The 13707-nt window shown below is 41.5% G+C and overlaps 1 protein-coding gene across 12 annotated transcripts in view; it reads right to left on the reverse strand.

The window, feature by feature from the left end:
• Nucleotides 1-13707, reverse strand: part of CYRIB (CYFIP related Rac1 interactor B) — a 97135-nt gene that overhangs the window by 29661 nt on the left and 53767 nt on the right. The window lies entirely within an intron of this gene.

Consider the following 13707-nt stretch of genomic DNA (forward strand, 5'->3'; position numbering starts at 1 on the left):
AGAAAAAACACATTTAGATTCCCCTAAATTCCTCTTCCTCTAACTGGATAACCTTACCAATATTTTTTTTCCCCTCCCCATGACTATAAACTGCTAAATTCCTACCGTGAGACAAAGCAACTGAAAACAAAACTGGAAAACATTAATTATGTACAGGTCAGGGCTGAACACAGTTCATGTTGTTAACAGATATCAAAACCAGTCAGACCCAACAAAAATATGCCTTCAGAAAGCTCATTTCCCGAAATAAGAGGAAATCGATACAAAAATCAAATAGAAGAATGTTAACATTTAACAACACAAAAGTTTTTACCTGAAAACAGATTTTTGTGTAGTCAATAACACTGGTTAAGACAATTTTGACTGAAAGTTAATTAAGTTCACTGAGCTGTTAACAATCAGGACAAGTCCAAACTCATTAGAATGACTACACTATATAAATAAATATGAAAGTAACAGTAAAAAACACTACAGCAGCAAAGGCAGGGATTTTTAAAAAAAGTTTTCCAAAGGCATTAGTTGACTGCCATATGCATACCTGTAAACTTCCAACTGATACAATTATAAGAAAAATCATTAACTGATCAGCTCTTTACATCTTTTCAGACAGAACACTGCATTTATAATCATGAGCACTTCACAGTGTTAAGAAAGGCGTGCTGATGCTCAGATAGTTTGTCCTGAGTGAAAAAAATGAGTGAAAGCTGATTATTAACACACACACAGTCTTTCCAGGACTCTTATGCTAAGGAAGGCAGAGGACAGACTAGAGCCATTAGGCAGAAGGGAAACAACCAGGAAAGCTCTAATTCTGTTAGATCAGTACCAAATAACAGACAAAAAGACGCTAGCACAGGAATCCACTAATTGGGTTCCCATGTTTTTCACAAAATTATAGACTCATTTAAGTTGAAAAAGATCTTCAAGATCACCAGATTCAACAAACAATCTGACCTATGGAGTCCCATCACTAACTCATGTCCCTCAGTGTCACATTCACATGCCTCTTAAATACCTCCAGGTACGGGGACTCCATCACTTCCCTGGGAAGCTCATCCCAATGCTTGAGCACCTTCTCCATGAAGGAGGAGGCTAAACTGGATTCTGGGAAGAACTTGTGGCCATTTCCTCATGTCCAGATACCCTCTTCACTGCAACCTTCTTTCAGGTAGTTGTAGAGAGCAGCAAGCTCTCACCTCAGACTCCTTTTCTCCAGACAAAGCAGCTCCTGCTGCTTCTCTTAATTCTTGTTCTTCAGTCTCTCACTGAAGACATATGCTTGAGCAGCTCCACATTCTTTTCAGTGAGAGGCCTAAAGCTGAACACAAATTCAAGGTATGATCTCACTAGTGTCACATACAAGGGGACAATTCCCTCCCTAGTCCTGCTGGCCCCGCTATTTCTGCCAGGATTCCATTGGCTTTCTTGTCCACCTGGGCACAGCACTGGCTCACATTCAGCTGGCCATGCATCAGCATCCTCAGATCCTAATTTAGTAGCAATCAGTATGCCCCCATGCAAAACAAACTGAGCACATCTGATGCTATGAACTTTGCTTACATGGCATTCTGACAGTTATGAAATCATACAGTGCAAAAATCAAGTATCACATAATACTCTAAGTTTTAATGTTTGCAAAAAGCTATATAGTAAAGCACGGGCTAAATCAGTAAGGACTAGATTTGTATATCTCTAGTTGTCAGTGGGGAATCATCACTGAACATCCATTAAAGTGACAGGATGTCAGATTAGAGGTGTGATGGATTTCTTACATGATTAAATTTGTACTTCCAGATGCACCTCAGTTCAACACAAGGGTATCTGAATAAAGAACCAACTGTCAGCTTCAGAGGGCATCACCTCTGTTCTCCCACTTACTGGAGATGACCTGTAATATATGAGCTCCCATCTGACCGTGATTCTCAAGGTTTGGACTTTAAGACTGATACAGAAGAATACTAACAGGCACAAAACAAGGCATCTACTACATAATAAGCAGTGAAAAAAATAATATTTTTTCTAGATTCTGCAACTCTGATTTAGCCAAGTACTGAACGTTATGTTGCAGAGAACGCAGAAACACAGAATTGTAGGGGCTGGAAGGGACCTCTAGATATCATTGAGTCCAATCTCCCCTGCAAAGCAGCCCCCCTACAGAAGGGACAGATAGGTGTCCAGGCAAGTCTTGAATATCTCCAGAGAAAGGAGAGTCCATAAACTCCCTGGGTAGTCTGTTCCAGTGCTCCATCACCCTCACTGTGAAGAAGTTCCTTTGCATATTGGTGCAGAACTTCATATGGTACAGTTTATGGCCATTTTTCCTTGTCCTGTCCCCACAGACTGTTGAAAAGAGGTTGGCCATGTCTCTTGTACTCCCACAACTCAAGATATTGTGAACATTAATAAGATCACCTCTGAGTCTTCTTTTCTCAAGGCTGAACAGATCCAGATCGCTCAGCCTTTCCTCATAGGAGAGATGCTCCAGGCCTTTTATCATCTTTGTGGCCCCCCCCACTGGACACTCTCCAGGAGATCCCTGTCTTTTTTGTATCAGGGAGCCCAGAACTGGCCACAAGTACTTCAGGTAAGGCCTGACCACAACAGAGCAGAGGGGAAGGATCACCTCCCTTGACCTACTGGTCACGCTCCTTTTAATGCACTCCAGGACCCCACTGACATTCTTGGCCACCAAGGCACACTGCTGGCTCATGGTCAACATGTCATCCACCAGGACTCCCAGGTCCTTCTACACAGAGCTCCTCTCTAGGAAGTTATGCCCCAACCCATAATGATACTTGTGATTATTCCTTCCCAGGTGCAACAAACACCAGCTTTTATTAAACCTCATCCGATTTATTGTTGCCCAGCTCTCCAGTCTGTCCAGGTCTTGCTGAATGGCAGCACAGCCTTGAGGCGTGTGAGCCAATCCTCCCAGCTTTGTATCATCTTTCTGAGGGTGGACACAACCCCCTCATCGAGGCTGTCGATGAAGATAAAGACAAGCAGCTGCCAAGAAAAACTACTTATTATTCTATAGGCTAACAGTTCATGGATTTTATTTTTATTTTTATTTTTTAAATAAGGAGACAAACAGCAGAAAAAGTAATCCATCTCATTTCTGGAGCCTCTATTATGCAGAGGCACATCTTGGTCTGCAACCTAACTTCACCACAGCAGAAAGAGGCCAAAACACATATGCTAACTTCTGATGCCAGCTAGAACAGAAACTGAAAGAGTTATCAAGACAGCTGGGAAATAGATGGGGAAAAGCATTGACAGACAGAGACAGGTAGTGAATCACCCAGTCAGGAAAGGCCTGGAGCTGACTGAAGTCAAACACTATTCAAATGTAAGATGAACTAAGTAAACCTCGCATCTTGTGGATAATGGATTTTGAAAAGACTAGCAACAGGCCAGCTGCTGAATAAGCTCTGGGTTTGGGGTATCCATTTCAGATTGGAACTGATACTGCTCAGCAGTGCATGGAAAGATTTCAGAAGAGCACAATGTTCACCAGTAACTTCCAGTAAGGAATCAACATCATCTGCTCAGCTCCCACGGAACTTACCGAGCGCTCCCCGCACATAAGCACAGCTTTGGCAGCAAGCACAGCAGATTTTTATGGATAAGAAAGGTGATTTTGCACCTCTCCAACACTTGTTTGGAGTTCTTAATAGGCAGAAACACACACCAAGTGCAAATAAACTGGTTTTCTAGTAAGAACCTGAATTACTTTCTTTGTACTAGATTGGTACACCACAACTCATAAGGAAACTTAAACAAAAGAATTACCTCATGAAGCCATAAAGCTTACAGAACTACCAAAGAATGCTCACCTAGAATCCTCGTACTTCATACGAAGCATAAGGCACCCAGGCTTTAGCATTCTTCAGAGAATAACTCACTTTGCTACCTTCACAGAGAAAAATGCTTAAACTACTCGCTTGAAGTTCAAGATCACACTGGGATCTCCCTTGCTAAGTATTGTCAACTGAGGCCTTGTGCAAACCAGAGGTGAACCACAATAGGCATGTTCTCAGTCCCATCACAGTGATGAGAATAGGACCTAGCTTGAAGACAGCACTGCTCAGGCATTTTGGACATACTCCTGCTCTACTGCTTCAGTTACAAGCTTGAAATTAAATCCAAAAACTAGTTACTCTTAGAACTGGAAGTACACACTGAAAATATGAGAACAAGCCCACTTCAATACAGAACTGCAAGTCAAATACATCCCACATGTTGTGGGTATTAAAAAAAAAAGTAAGAAATTTTTAGCAATAAAACTTGATTTTTATCTCAGTAAAAATAACAGATGGCTAAGCTGTAGAAAATAAATCATAGCTAAGATCATGTTTCACAAAGTTTCAGGGCATCAGCAGATGAACCAAGACTCAATGCTAGGTGGACACAAACTCCACTACTAACATCTGTGATGCTAAAAAAGCCCTGCTAAAACTGCATGGCAAACTGCAGTGGCAGTCTATCACTGCTACAAATTTATCCTAGTTCTTCTAACAAAACAAACCTACTAGTAGCCTGCTATGAAAGTAACTGTCTGACCACAGGCTGGAGAAAGGTCAGGATCTTTTTTCCTCTGCTGCTTTCCTATTACCCTTCTAAAGCTAAATTGTATCTTTATAGTTCATGTGTTACACTAAGCCCTTCACAAATGTATGTCATTTCCCAATACTGTTTGACACTATTACATACTACTTGCTACACTCAAAGCTGTACTAAGCATATTTCAAGGCCAGGCTGGATGGGGTTGAGCAACCTGGTGTAGTGGGAGGCCTGCCTATAGCAGGGCGTTGGAATTAGGTGATGTTAAAGGGCCCTTTCAACCCAAACCATTCTATGGTATAATTTCATGACAAAGATGATAGTCTGATATGAAAGCTTTCTTGGACTGCGCTACACACCTGGTAAAAGCATGTGAAACTTTTTCTCTTCTGTTCACTGAGAAAAATGCATTTATACCAACATAACTGATAGACTGTGCAGCTATAGTAGCATTCAGCACTTCATCCAAACACACTCTTAAGCTCAAGTTCATATGCCCACCTAGAAGTGTAGTTAATTACTCAGCATCTCAACTTCATTAAGGCTAAGTCCAAAGACTTGGCTTCAAGTAACATGGCAGAGAGCTAAAAAAACTGAAGTTGAAGTCCGAGTACAAAGGATCTTTTACCCAAATGAAAAAGTTAATTTCCAAATAACCCTTAAGACTTCTCTAAGCAAGTGAGGATATTCAGTATTAGACACTGAGAAAACCAAGTCAGGGCTTTTAGGAAAACAGATTGGCCTTTCAGAGAAAAAAACTGAGTTGGGTGTGGGGTAGCATGGTGTAGGTCACAGGAGCTGTTATATTCCAGGCTGAGCATCTACACGTTTTACTGCAAAAAGGCAAAACGGGAGGTTAAAAGAAGGCATGCAGTAAGTTCTGAAGCACGTCCTGTGTTTAACACAGTAAATTATACAAACAACTGAAGTGCTAATTCTGGTGGCATATTATGTCCTGTATTTCTTTCAAAGTTCCCTAAGTTTAAATCCTGAAGAGTTTTAGTACCACATACTACACACAAGCAGAATTTTGAAGATATATCTAGCATTTGTGTTCTCCCCCCCCCCCCTTCCAAAAAGTATTTAAGGTATTCAGCACTTTTATAACATTAAGTGATGCTGCTGTTTGCTATCTATTGCACATCTAACTTCACCATAGCTACTTAACATTGCTATTTTTCTGAAATTAATGCTTACTTTGAAGTTATACTGTTAACACCCATTTGTGAAGTGTTTCTGAATGCCAGCCAAGTGATTCAACAGCTCTCTATATGAGCCATACAAATGATCATTTTTTTTTGTTTTGTTTTGTTTTTTTTTTTTTAAATATGACAGTTATAGAGAGAGTTCTGACTCACCAATGTCAGAATAACAGAACAAAACCGTACTCTGTCCCAGGAAGTTTGCAGTGATACTCATACGCTTGTATAATGAAAACATTAAGACAAAAAAAGAAGTCAAGAAGGCCTTTCCTTTCAGAATTATTTATTAGCAGCACATTACCAGATCCTAACCTAACAATCTGTAGCTCCATTCCATAACACTTCAACAGAAGGGCCCCTTAAAAAATCACCTAGACTTCTGCTTACCCCAAGTATAAGACTACACTAAAACTATATATCAGCAATAGGGAACTTCTATCATGAAAGGAAACAGAACAACTTCACAATGTCTTTTTACTGACTGTTTTCTTTCTGATGAATTTTAATCTATAATCCTCAGTAGTATTAGAAATTGAGAGCTGAAATGCCTCAGGAGGTAGAACTGTAGGATGAATCCAGACCAAAGCAGATTAGGTTGGAACTAAAGTACCAGAGGCAGCATGCACAAGCTAGAGTCAACATCATGCAGGAGCCCAACCACATGGCACAGCCCTTGAAGAGCAGTCTGTGGTGCTGGCAATGTCCACAGCAGCACCACCAGAGCAGCTGCTGCACTATGCTTCAGTCTGGAGAAGAGAAGGCTGCAGAGTGACCTCATTGCAGCCTTTCAGTACCTAGAGGGAGCCTACAAACAGGAGGGGAATCAACTCTTGGAAAGGGTAGATAACAGCAGGATAAGGGGAAGTGGTTTTACGTTGAAGGAGGGAAGGTTTAGATTGGATGTCAGGGGGAAGTTCTTCACTATGAGAATGGTGAGGTGCTGGAACAGGCTGCCCAGAGATGTTGTGGATGCCCCATCCCTGGAAGTGTTCAAGGCCAGACTGGATGGGGCCCTGGGAAGCCTGGTCTAGTATTCAATGGGGAGGTTGGGGGCCCTGCCTGTGGTGGAGGGAGTTGGAGATTCATGATCCTTGATGTCCCTTCCAACCCAGGCCATTCTGTGATTCTGTGCTGAGAGTCCCGAAAGCACCTCTGGTCTGCTCAGCTCTGCTTGCACTTCCACCTCATCTTCTGTACTGAAAGAGCAACTGAAAGTAGCAACTGTTTCAGCTACAATTAAAATAAAGGAAGCTTATCAGATCTGCTGAAGAGTAATATTCTACTAACAGAAGATCAGGATCCAACAAAAAGAAAAGCATGGGCAATCATATGCCAGTGAACACTGATAAATGAGAATACTCGAAACAATCGTACCAATCACACGTCCAAAAAGGAAGAATCTAATCAGATCATTTTAACCTGTGACCTCAACTGTTTATTGAGCAGCATTTAAGATGAAAGCATGCACAGAAGTTGCATAATGCAGGGTATCAAACATAAGACAGAATATGGGAATACTGAAGCCTGGGTTTAGCTTCTAGGGACTGTTATGTGTATTGAACAGCTTTATCAAATAGGGAAAAAACAAGGAGCCATAGGACAGGGTTATAATTGCTGCACTGCAATTTAATCACAGAATCACAGAATTGTAGGGGTTGGAAGGGACCTCTAGAGATCATTGAGACCAACCCCCCTGCCAAAGCAGGTTCCCTACACCAGGTCGCACAGGTAGGCGTCCAGGCGAGACTTGAATATCTCCAGAGAAGGAGACTCCACAACCTCCCTGGGCAGCCTGTTCCAGTGCTCCGTCACCCTCACCGTGAAGAAGTTCTTACACACATTCGTGCAAAGCTTCCTATGATGCAGCTTATGTCCGTTTCCCCTCGTCCTGTCTCCACGTACCACTGAAAAGAGACTGGCCTCACCACTATGGCCGCCACACCTCAGATATTTATAAACCTGGATCAGGTCCCCTCTCAGTCTTCTTTTCTCAAGGCTAAACAGACCCAGTTCACTCAGCCTTTCTTCATAGGAGAGATGCTCCAGGCCCTTCACCATCTTTGTGGCCCTCCGCTGGACTCTTTGCAAGAGATCCCTGTCTTTTTTGTACTGGGGAGCCCAGAACTGGACACAGTACTCCAGATGAGGCCTTACCAGGGCAGAGTAGAGGGGGAGGATCACCTCCCTTGACCTGCTGGACACGCTCTTCTTAATGCATCCCAGAATGCCACTGGCCTTCTTGGCCACGAGGGCACACTGCTGGCTCATGGCCAACCTGTCGTCCACCAGGACGCCCAGGTCCCTCTCTGCAGAGCTCCTCTCCAGCAGCTCATCCCCCAGCCTGTATTGGTGCATGCAATTATTCCTCCCTAGCTGTAAGACCCTACACTTGCTTTTGCTGAACCTCATCTGGTTTCTTACTGCCCAGCTCTCCAGCCTGTCCAGGTCTCGCTGAATGGCAGCACAGCCTTCAGGCGTGTCAGCCAATCCTCCCAACTTCGTATCATCAGCAAACTTGCTGAGGGTGGCCACTATCCCCTCATCAAGGTCATTGATGAAGATGTTGAACAAGACCGGCCGGACCCAGCACAGACCCCTGGGGGACACCACTGGTCACAGGTCTCCAGCCAGACTCTGCACCACCAACGACGACCCTCTGCGCTCTGCCAGTCAGCCAGTTCTCAACCCACCTCACTGTCCACTCATTTATCCCACACTTCCTCAGCTTTGTTATAAGGATGTCGTGGGAGACAGTATCAAATGCCTTTCTAAAAATCAAGTTAGATTACATCTACCGCTCATCCCCCATCCACCCAGCATGTGACAGCATCATAGAAGGCCACCAGGTTGGTCGAGCACAACCTCCCCTTGGTGAACCCATGCAGAACATTTCTGCTCAGTAATTTCCAAAACTACTTCCAAGTTGAGATAAAAAAGGAAAATATAAAACTGCAGTTGTGGCCAAGCATTAGGCTGAGAATTAACGCACTCAGAAGGAGCACGTGTGAGCAATCCAGCTCCGTGTGGTGCTTTTTTAAAAGTAAAAAAACATGTAAAAACTAAAAATTTCATTTAACAAGCATTTAGAAGGTCCTCTTGTAAGTCAGGAAGCAAAAAAAGCAACATCTGACATCAGCCTAATATAACAGACCCTATAAAACGTAATGTGAAATCTCAATCACCAGTATCAACAAACAGCTTTTCATTAGAGCAACATTTGGCCTGAGAAAAGTTTACATATTTTGCAGGTCTGTTTAAAAGTGACTTTTTGAGAAGTCAAAACAACCCTTAAATTAATAACTTTGATTTGAAAGTTCACTGAACAAACAAAACCAAACAGTTGGTGTTGACCTGAGCAATTATTTACAGGTGAAGAAAAAGAGCAGCTTTTCCTTCATAAACAAAACAGCACAGCTCGAGGCTCCAGCAGAACACAGGGTCTGCTACATAAGACTTGAAACCAGATTCAAAACTCACCTCTTTTTCAACTTACTCGACTAAGTGATGAAGCATGACTGCTACATACAAAGTCAGAGTATTCTGGAACAGCTCTACAGTTGATGAGTCAAAACCCTGTCACTGATCATTTGCAGGTTATTACAATCTTCATTCAAGGTTTTAAATAATTCTATGTCTGTTGTGAGAGAAAAGATACCATGTTATGCTGCATCAGCAAGGCAGACTATTAGCATTCATTACTGATGGGTATCTGGTAAGACTTTAACAACAGGATTGCACAGAAGAATTTAAGCCTTCAATCTATTCCCATGCTATTGCAACCAGCCATATTAAACAAGCCACATGAAACAAGTCATAAGATAAAATCCAGCATATACACAGGAGACAGCTCAGTTAGGCCAAAAGGTTGTCAGCCATTCCTCTTTCTTGCCTCATAGCAGCATTAACACAAAATAAATGCATGCTGGTAAAACATACCTAATTGTTTTATTCAAAATATTTTTTAAGTAAGCAATACCACAAAAGATATGTGTACTTCACCATCATTTTCTTGGTAAAACTTCCACAAACCCACTATCACACAGACAACAAATCAATTTGAGCTCGATTTATAAGCAAACCTACCACAATATATTCAGAAAACACTACCAACAGATTATTTTTTTTTTTTTTTTTTTAACTTGTGGCTCAAATGGGAAGTAAAGGTGGTTTCAGTTGTGAGAAAGACATTCATTTTTCTTTCTGTATTTACAGTATATGACCTCACTATGATGGATTAGTCTGTCATCCTGGTGGTTCTCACACTGTCCTACTGCTGCTATCCAGTAGCTCTGCAGTGAAAGCTTTTCATGCTACTCACAAGCACTTGTAGCTCCACTAACTCTAAATTCATTATGTGAGGTATTCCCAAATGGAAAACTTTCTGAAAGAACACGTTAAGAGCTCCAGGTTGGTTTTTTTTTTTTTAAAACATCTATTTGCTTGTTTAGTAGAGGAAACATTTGCCACTGATCAAAACAGAACAGAACATTGCTTTCTATTTCCAGCAGTACATTAAGTTTTGTATAAACTTCCTGACAGTCAAAGACACGCAGAAGTCTATAACACTACAGCCTAATTCAACAAAAATCCATCTCCTGGATCACATCCCTCACTACTAACCTTTCGTAGGCACACAGGTATTGGGACAGTTAGAAAAACTTCCCCTGTTCAAGTCTAGGGCTTTCCTGCTCTACCTACTGTAGAGAACCTGCTTTTAGAAGAGGAAATGCTCAATCTCCAGAGGTCCCTTCCAACACCTATGTCTGATTCTATGATATCAAGGGATGTACACTTAACAGCAGAAATAATTACTGAAGGAATGTTAAAGACTCTACCCACAAGCAAGCAGAACATATGAAATTATGTCAGCCAGATAAATGCTACTCTTGTAAGAGCTATTCAAGCCACAACAAAGCGTTCTCAAAATTAATAGTAAGGTGACACGTATGTATTTGCTTCCACTTTGCAAACAAAATACTGAAGGTGTTTCCAAATCGATTAAAATTAACATAAATGCAGAACCTGTTAATCCACAAACAGTGCAATATCAGTGCTGGGGCAGACACCACAACACACTGAACACTTTGCTTGAAACACCTCCCCATTGTCATTCCACCATAATTACAGGGAAACCATTCTAAGTTGCACAGAAAGATTTTCATGTTTTCAAGCACGTAAACAAATTCAAGCTGCAGGTGAGAGAATAAAGCTATAAATTAAGAATGAATAATTATCAGAGGTTACATTCAGAAGTAGGAGATAGATATCAAGATTTGTATGAGTGATTGGCGCTCAGAAAAAAATAATCCTTTACAAGGCAACATTCTGAAAAAATTACCACCAGAAAAATAAGGCAACCACTAAAATGTTAGATGTCTTTAGAGTCTGTGATAATGGACTTCTGAAACACAGCCAAAAGAAAATGTTCTAGATACACAATATCTGGATAAAATAGGCACATGTGCCTCTCATAGAGACACTTGGTCTGCACCACACTACAAAATATTCAGTCAGCTGCAGCTTTCTCAGCACCAAGATCCAGCAAGATAAAGGCACTCTTTCCCAAGCAATGTGGTTTTCATAAATCCCATTCTCTCTTCAGCATATTCCCAGAGGTGGGGGCTGAGCTGAGAACTGGATCAGGTCTAAAATGTGCTACAGCTCAGCATGCCTCACCTGCTGTTCTCCCAGACTAAAGCTAATGCTGGAAACAGTGAAATCAACTTAAAGCAGCACTACCCCTGAGCTAATAAATTCTGCCTGGTCCTAAAGGAAATACTGAAGGAAGATGACTATTCTACCACAACTACAGACAAAGAGCTCAATTCCGCAACTACTCAGTTTCACTCAGAACAGCCATACCATTTTAAGTTCTCTTGGTAAGGGATGGGAGTGAGGGTGTGGGAAGGGAAGCAGAAGTAAGAAAATGGACAGATGGCCCCCAGCAATTCCCTCACTGCTAGGCCAATGAGATTTTCAGTTCTCTGTATATACCAAGCTATACACTCAGATTTACGTAGACATGCATAATTTGTTCATACCATAGAATGGCTTAGGTTGGAAAGGACCTTAAAGATCACTCACAAGCTGTAAGCAAGGATGCCAGCCACTAGACCAGGCTGCTCAGGATCCCACGCAAGCTGGCCTTGAATGCCTCTAGGGATGAGGCGTTCACAGTCTATTTGGGAAACCTGTTCCAATGCCTCACCACTCTTTCGGTAAAAAATTCCCCTCAAAATCTAACAAGTCTCCTCTCTAATAGTTTAAAACTATTTCTGCTTGCCCCAGTGTTATCAGGGCATGTAAGGAGTTGGTCTCCTCCTGATTATAAGCTCCTTTTTATAGCATTGGAAAGGCCACAATGAGGTCTCCCCAGAGTTTTCTCTTCTACAGGCTGAACAAAACCAGTTCACTCTACCTTTCTTCATAGAAGTGCCCCAGTGCTCTGATTATCTCCATGGCTTCTGGATTATCTTCTGGACTTGTTGCAACAGCTCCATATCCTTCCTGTAATGGGGGTCCCAGGCCTGGACACAGTACTCCAAGTGGGGGCCTCATGAGGGCGAAGCAGAGCAAGACAGACACCTCCCTCACCTTGCTTTTGGCCATCCTTCTTTTGATGCAGCCCAGGATACAGCTGGCCTTCCTGGGTGCAAGAACGCACTGCTGGCTCAGTGATTATAATCTGATAATAATAACAGTGCAGTTCAAAACTGGTAGTAAGAATACAGTGTTTCAGTATCTCAAGCTGTGACTGCTACAACTACAGGTACCTTCTGTGGTAAACAGAAGGGACAAAGCTTTAAACTGGGAATATGGGAAGAAGTTTCAGACACGTTTTAGAGTCTATTTTTTTATTTAAACACCTAGCTAGGCATAAAAGCTCAACAAAGTATAGCTCACAAACAGCTGTAATGTGCAAACCATCTTTATACAAAAAAAGAATTACATGAAGTCAAATGTTTTCACTGTCATTCCCATCAGATGGATATGCATTAATGATATCAAACTTTTAAAGGCATGTAAGATTAGTAGAGCAACAGAATGAAATACATTCAGTCAACTCTGGTTATTAGCACAAACTACACAACACAACTTTACATTAGCCTCAATTGTTAATAAAATTCAGGTAAATTAACTGATACGTAAAGCTTAATAAAGCATCTGTAAACATTTGGGTCATAAAAGCTTACTGTTTCCTTACTGGCTAATATACTGCTTCTTTTCACCATTTGTCCTTGGATCCATCTGCTCAACCCATGCTGAGATGAGAAATGTCCCCTGGTTTACCTAACCCTATAGCTCAAAAAGTAGGATTAAACTTGTATAAAAGCTATATAGGAAGGGGTAGCTGGATGAAAATTGAATGCAGGTTCAGTTTACATCTCATGGATGTTTTCCCCCATGCTAAAGACTTCATTCAGTGAGTATTTGAGAAGTGAGATGTAGACCTAGTACCTCCTATAGATGCATACATGACTAAGCTATGTTAAGTCATATCCAGATGTCCTAAATTCTCTGGTTTCTTTGTGACTGGCTTGTAACAACGTGGATCAACCCCTTAACTTACAGAATGATAAACTGTTAGCAAGAGGTTACAGTTCTTCACTAATGATTCTTTCACTGTTCTGAACCACAGGTAACCTACACATAGCTTTAAATACCCATAAGTTATGGTACATCTTCAGTTACATTATCACATATTTCCAGCAAAAGTGATGCCGCACTGAACATCCTTCAAATAATTTAAAGAACACTAATCACATTTTCAAAAAGCACCTAGAAATTTTAATTAGTATGCTTAGCATGTTCAGCTTCTAAATCAGCTTTCTTTAAAGTCGTCTTTTTTCTCTCCCCCAAAGCTCTGGATCATAAGAGTTAAAGTTTCAGTGTTTGCACCATCACTTCAAGTAAATAGCTCTGGTATAGTAAAAAGGCACAG

Source organism: Meleagris gallopavo, chromosome 3, assembly GCF_905368555.1.
Source record: "Meleagris gallopavo chromosome 3, MGAL_WU_HG_1.1, whole genome shotgun sequence".
Taxonomy (NCBI): Eukaryota; Metazoa; Chordata; class Aves; order Galliformes; family Phasianidae; genus Meleagris; species Meleagris gallopavo.